The sequence below is a fragment of the Saccostrea cucullata genome, unplaced genomic scaffold (genome assembly GCF_032062105.1).
Source record: "Saccostrea cucullata isolate Sc308-1 unplaced genomic scaffold, CSIRO_AGI_Scuc_v1 ctg9839, whole genome shotgun sequence".
Lineage (NCBI taxonomy): Eukaryota > Metazoa > Mollusca > Bivalvia > Ostreida > Ostreidae > Saccostrea > Saccostrea cuccullata.
Window position 1 is genome coordinate 7,721 of NW_026928976.1, and position 7,720 is coordinate 15,440.

Genomic DNA, 7,720 nt, shown 5'->3' on the forward strand with positions numbered 1-7,720 from the left:
AACACCCCCTTATCAATATTTTTTCATGAATTCAAACACGTGAGGTTTTACTGGAAAGAAACGTGTATTGCTTTTTAATATACCGAAACTCGCTATTTCTGGGGATTGTGTAATTCTAAAAAAAATTCAGATAAATTTCAATGGTGAAATAAAAGAAGAATGCTTGGTATTAAAATATTAATTCATATCAGTAGAATTGAATGCTATTAACGACATCTGGAGAAATAGGCTTTAAAAGGTTTATATCATATCTTTGTTCGTCTGCACTTAAATTTCAAACACGACAGAATTTGTAATTTTTGCCGTAAAAATTCATAATTTCTATATACTTTAGAGACTTACCGTAAAACTTTCAGGAAACTTTCTATGAAGTCTTTTCTGCACCTTAAGTGAAATTTTATGTCGATCCCAGGTGTTGATCGAGTTTCAGAGAAATTTTCTACGTTGTTATTGATTTTTTTTTTTTAAGGAGAAGGGGGGGGGGGGGGGTTGACTTTTTTATTCTAAGCATTTGTTAAAGTGAGTTTGTAAATACATCTACGAACTTGAGCTGGATTGTGACCTTTGGGTCAAGGGGTCAAAGGTCAAGGTCAAAGGTCAAGGTCATCAAAGCATTTCATAAAGAAATATAAAAGTAACGGCCATATCAAGTATACAAGTCATTTGATCATTGCACGCGCGCGAAGGTGCAATGCATGAAAGCTATATCATCGTGACTACACTTTTAATGTGTTTCTATTCTTTGAATTTTGAAACGTTTCATAAAAAAAATTACGACTATATCAAGTAAATCGGTCATTTAACGCATTGCGCGCGCACACGTGCATGCAAGTCCTTGCATTCAAGTTTGATAGTAGCATAATGTAAGAATCCGTCATATCTATTCATATTCTAAATTTCATCCTGTTTTGTTGAGAATCAAAAAAGTTATAGGCATTTAAAGTTTAAGCCAATCAGATCGCAGCACACGTGCATGGGCGTGGTTTCTTGAAAACTTTTATATATCATAGTTTAGGACGTATTAAGGTATGATTATGTTTTAAAATTCAAAGTATTTTGTCAAAAAACAAGTAAGATATTGAGATTTTTGTTTCAGCTAATCAGAGCAAAGCGCACGTGCATGCGCGTGCATGCATGTGCATGATGACCGTAACTTCTTATAGGAGTCTATTGTGTCTGTCTATGTTCTAAATCTTATCGTGGTTGGTTGAAAAACAAGGGAGTTACAGCCATTTGAAGTTTAAGCCAATCAGATTGCAGCGCACGTGCATGCGCATGCTTTCATGACAAATGTTATACATCATGTTGTAGGACATCTTAAAGTATGCTTATATTTTAAATTTCATACCATTTCGTCAAAAAACGGAAAAGATATTGAGATTTTTGTTTCAGCCAATCAGAGCGAAGCGCACGTAAATGCGCGTGAGTTCTTGCTAATTTGACAGTGTCACATTATCTACACTATTAATATATCCTTATATAATGAGTTTCAAAGCATTTCATCGGAAAATGTTAAAGTTATGGCTATATTAAATATATTAGTCATTTCAGTCATTTCACGCGCCCGCACGTGCAGGCGTATGCGCGCAAAATGACCTTCGTTCCGCACACCTACACAACACACCTATTAACCCTAAAAAGGTTTTAGCTCAGTTGGGTGAACAGTTTCTGAGAACACTCGCGGACAAAAAAGTACCGGAGAAGAAATAAGAAGAAAAAAGAATAATAATAATAATAATAATAATAAGTAATAAGAAACAGAGTAAAACAATATGTTCCCAAACTTCGTTTGGGGAACATAATAAGGCAGCAAAATTCAAATTCTCATTTCTCTACTAAGATTTTTACATCGGGCTCGGAGTTGGTTTTCTTCAGAAAGACAGGACTGGGTTCAAGGCGACTAGGGGTACCACACCGGTAATTGACCAATCAAAATGAACTTAGTCAATTGTAGGTCCATACATTAAGCCGATTTTCCTTTCTTTTGAGAGTTTTTTTAATTTCCTTCCAGGCCAGTTTGACAACTCTGGTACCTGTGCCTAGGAAATTTTATCTACTCTATAAATAAATAAAGTTTTTTGACAGGAACTATTTCTCCAGGGCATAGGAGGCTACTTCCTGGGGTGCTTTTGTGATGTTTATAAAGACATGGAAAACACGTGGATTTGAGGGTAGCCCTGTTTGCATATGCAAATAAATCAGAAAATGTCGTGTACGTACCCTGGTTTTTTGGTGTCAGCTAATGTGACAGGTATTGTTTAACACCCCCTTATCAATATTTTTTCATGAATTCAAACACGTGAGGTTTTACTGGAAAGAAACGTGTATTGCTTTTTAATATACCGAAACTCGCTATTTCTGGGGATTGTGTAATTCTAAAAAAAATTCAGATAAATTTCAATGGTGAAATAAAAGAAGAATGCTTGGTATTAAAATATTAATTCATATCAGTAGAATTGAATGCTATTAACGACATCTGGAGAAATAGGCTTTAAAAGGTTTATATCATATCTTTGTTCGTCTGCACTTAAATTTCAAACACGACAGAATTTGTAATTTTTGCCGTAAAAATTCATAATTTCTATATACTTTAGAGACTTACCGTAAAACTTTCAGGAAACTTTCTATGAAGTCTTTTCTGCACCTTAAGTGAAATTTTATGTCGATCCCAGGTGTTGATCGAGTTTCAGAGAAATTTTCTACGTTGTTATTGATTACTTTTTTTTTAAGGAGAAGGGGGGGGGGGTTGACTTTTTTATTCTAAGCATTTGTTAAAGTGAGTTTGTAAATACATCTACGAACTTGAGCTGGATTGTGACCTTTGGGTCAAGGGGTCAAAGGTCAAGGTCAAAGGTCAAGGTCATCAAAGCATTTCATAAAGAAATATAAAAGTAACGGCCATATCAAGTATACAAGTCATTTGATCATTGCACGCGCGCGAAGGTGCAATGCATGAAAGCTATATCATCGTGACTACACTTTTAATGTGTTTCTATTCTTTGAATTTTGAAACGTTTCATAAAAAAAATTACGACTATATCAAGTAAATCGGTCATTTAACGCATTGCGCGCGCACACGTGCATGCAAGTCCTTGCATTCAAGTTTGATAGTAGCATAATGTAAGAATCCGTCATATCTATTCATATTCTAAATTTCATCCTGTTTTGTTGAGAATCAAAAAAGTTATAGGCATTTAAAGTTTAAGCCAATCAGATCGCAGCACACGTGCATGGGCGTGGTTTCTTGAAAACTTTTATATATCATAGTTTAGGACGTATTAAGGTATGATTATGTTTTAAAATTCAAAGTATTTTGTCAAAAAACAAGTAAGATATTGAGATTTTTGTTTCAGCTAATCAGAGCAAAGCGCACGTGCATGCGCGTGCATGCATGTGCATGATGACCGTAACTTCTTATAGGAGTCTATTGTGTCTGTCTATGTTCTAAATCTTATCGTGGTTGGTTGAAAAACAAGGGAGTTACAGCCATTTGAAGTTTAAGCCAATCAGATTGCAGCGCACGTGCATGCGCATGCTTTCATGACAAATGTTATACATCATGTTGTAGGACATCTTAAAGTATGCTTATATTTTAAATTTCATACCATTTCGTCAAAAAACGGAAAAGATATTGAGATTTTTGTTTCAGCCAATCAGAGCGAAGCGCACGTAAATGCGCGTGAGTTCTTGCTAATTTGACAGTGTCACATTATCTACACTATTAATATATCCTTATATAATGAGTTTCAAAGCATTTCATCGGAAAATGTTAAAGTTATGGCTATATTAAATATATTAGTCATTTCAGTCATTTCACGCGCCCGCACGTGCAGGCGTATGCGCGCAAAATGACCTTCGTTCCGCACACCTACACAACACACCTATTAACCCTAAAAAGGTTTTAGCTCAGTTGGGTGAACAGTTTCTGAGAACACTCGCGGACAAAAAAGTACCGGAGAAGAAATAAGAAGAAAAAAGAATAATAATAATAATAATAACTAGTGCTAATTGTAACGGGGAACCGTTACAGATGTTCCCCAAACGCTCCCCAACTCCCTTTTGGTGCCATATTCCCTGTAAGCTTCATTAAATAAGACAAACTCTGTGCATTTTTGACTTTAACAACGTTTTCCCAAAAGGATACCAATTATATTCAAATTTTAGCATTGCACGCGTGCGCATGTGAATGCATGTGCGTAATGATCATACACAATCTATATATTAAAATATACTATATATTAAAGCATTTAGTCCAAAAGTATTAAAAATCACTCATTCAAGTGTACTTCTAATTTCACTCGTTTCAAATGCACGCACGAGCGTGCACGTGCATGATGACCATACCTTCTTGTAGAAGTCCCTTACATCTATCTATGTTCTAAATCCCATCCTGTTTGGTTGAAAAACAAGGGAGTTATAGCCATTTAAAGTTTCAGCCAATCAGATTGCAGCGCACGTGCATGCGCGTGATTTCATGAATATTTTTATATCATATTGTAGGATATCCTAATGCATGACTATGTTTTAAATTTCAAAGCATTTCGTCAAAAAACAAAGGAGATATAGCCATTTAAAGTTTCAGCCAATCAGATTGCAGCACACGTGCATGCGCGTGATTTCTTGAAATTTTTTGTATATCATATTGCAGGGCATCCTAATGTATGACTATGTTTTAAATTTCAAAGCATTTCGTCAAAAAAACAAAGGAGATATAGCCATTTAAAGTTTCAGCCAATCAGATTGCAGCGCACGTGCATGCGCGTGCTTTCATGAAATTTTTTATATATATATATATTGTAGGATATCCTAATTCATGACTATGTTCAAAATTTCAAAGGATTTCGTCAAAAAACAAAAAGATATTGAGATTTTAGTTTCAGCCAATCAGAGCGAAGCGCACGTGCATGCGCGTGAGTTCTTGCTATTTTGACCATGTCATATTATCTACGCTACTAATATATCCTTATATTATGAGTTTCAAAAAATTTCATCAAAAAATGAAAAGTTATAGCTATATCCATTATATTGGTCATTTCACGTCATTGCACGTGCACGCTCGTGCAAGCACGTGCGCGCAAAATGACCTTCGTTCCGCACATCTACATAACACCTACTAACCCTAAAAAGGTTTTACCTCAGTCGGATGTGAACAGTTTACAAGATCACTCGCGGACAAAATTTTCCCGGAGAAGAAAAAAAATAATAATAATAATAATAAGAAACAGAGTAAAAACAATATGTTCCCCAACTTCGTTTGGGGAACATAATAATAATAATAAGAAACAGAGTAAAAACAATATGTTCCCAAACTTCGTTTGGGGAACATAATAAGGCAGCAAAATTCAAATTCTCATTTCTCTACTAAGATTTTTACATCGGGCTCGGAGTTGGTTTTCTTCAGAAAGACAGGACTGGGTTCAAGGCGACTAGGGGTACCACACCGGTAATTGACCAATCAAAATGAACTTAGTCAATTGTAGGTCCATACATTAAGCCGATTTTCCTTTCTTTTGAGAGTTTTTTTAATTTCCTTCCAGGCCAGTTTGACAACTCTGGTACCTGTGCCTAGGAAATTTTATCTACTCTATAAATAAATAAAGTTTTTTGACAGGAACTATTTCTCCAGGGCATAGGAGGCTACTTCCTGGGGTGCTTTTGTGATGTTTATAAAGACATGGAAAACACGTGGATTTGAGGGTAGCCCTGTTTGCATATGCAAATAAATCAGAAAATGTCGTGTACGTACCCTGGTTTTTTGGTGTCAGCTAATGTGACAGGTATTGTTTAACACCCCCTTATCAATATTTTTTCATGAATTCAAACACGTGAGGTTTTACTGGAAAGAAACGTGTATTGCTTTTTAATATACCGAAACTCGCTATTTCTGGGGATTGTGTAATTCTAAAAAAAATTCAGATAAATTTCAATGGTGAAATAAAAGAAGAATGCTTGGTATTAAAATATTAATTCATATCAGTAGAATTGAATGCTATTAACGACATCTGGAGAAATAGGCTTTAAAAGGTTTATATCATATCTTTGTTCGTCTGCACTTAAATTTCAAACACGACAGAATTTGTAATTTTTGCCGTAAAAATTCATAATTTCTATATACTTTAGAGACTTACCGTAAAACTTTCAGGAAACTTTCTATGAAGTCTTTTCTGCACCTTAAGTGAAATTTTATGTCGATCCCAGGTGTTGATCGAGTTTCAGAGAAATTTTCTACGTTGTTATTGATTTTTTTTTTTTTAAGGAGAAGGGGGGGGGGTTGACTTTTTTATTCTAAGCATTTGTTAAAGTGAGTTTGTAAATACATCTACGAACTTGAGCTGGATTGTGACCTTTGGGTCAAGGGGTCAAAGGTCAAGGTCAAAGGTCAAGGTCATCAAAGCATTTCATAAAGAAATATAAAAGTAACGGCCATATCAAGTATACAAGTCATTTGATCATTGCACGCGCGCGAAGGTGCAATGCATGAAAGCTATATCATCGTGACTACACTTTTAATGTGTTTCTATTCTTTGAATTTTGAAACGTTTCATAAAAAAAATTACGACTATATCAAGTAAATCGGTCATTTAACGCATTGCGCGCGCACACGTGCATGCAAGTCCTTGCATTCAAGTTTGATAGTAGCATAATGTAAGAATCCGTCATATCTATTCATATTCTAAATTTCATCCTGTTTTGTTGAGAATCAAAAAAGTTATAGGCATTTAAAGTTTAAGCCAATCAGATCGCAGCACACGTGCATGGGCGTGGTTTCTTGAAAACTTTTATATATCATAGTTTAGGACGTATTAAGGTATGATTATGTTTTAAAATTCAAAGTATTTTGTCAAAAAACAAGTAAGATATTGAGATTTTTGTTTCAGCTAATCAGAGCAAAGCGCACGTGCATGCGCGTGCATGCATGTGCATGATGACCGTAACTTCTTATAGGAGTCTATTGTGTCTGTCTATGTTCTAAATCTTATCGTGGTTGGTTGAAAAACAAGGGAGTTACAGCCATTTGAAGTTTAAGCCAATCAGATTGCAGCGCACGTGCATGCGCATGCTTTCATGACAAATGTTATACATCATGTTGTAGGACATCTTAAAGTATGCTTATATTTTAAATTTCATACCATTTCGTCAAAAAACGGAAAAGATATTGAGATTTTTGTTTCAGCCAATCAGAGCGAAGCGCACGTAAATGCGCGTGAGTTCTTGCTAATTTGACAGTGTCACATTATCTACACTATTAATATATCCTTATATAATGAGTTTCAAAGCATTTCATCGGAAAATGTTAAAGTTATGGCTATATTAAATATATTAGTCATTTCAGTCATTTCACGCGCCCGCACGTGCAGGCGTATGCGCGCAAAATGACCTTCGTTCCGCACACCTACACAACACACCTATTAACCCTAAAAAGGTTTTAGCTCAGTTGGGTGAACAGTTTCTGAGAACACTCGCGGACAAAAAAGTACCGGAGAAGAAATAAGAAGAAAAAAGAATAATAATAATAATAATAATAATAACTAGTGCTAATTCGTTGCGAGCAACGAGAGGTCTTCCGTCCGTTTCAGGAAAAGAACCTAAAATCGAGCTGAAAAAGTGATAAAAAAAATTTGGTCCCAAACTCCCTTTTGATTGAATCCAGGTTCCATGTGAAAATCCAACGCGCTTTTTTCATTCTTTAATAAACGCTAAAATTACGCGTTTGCAGTTT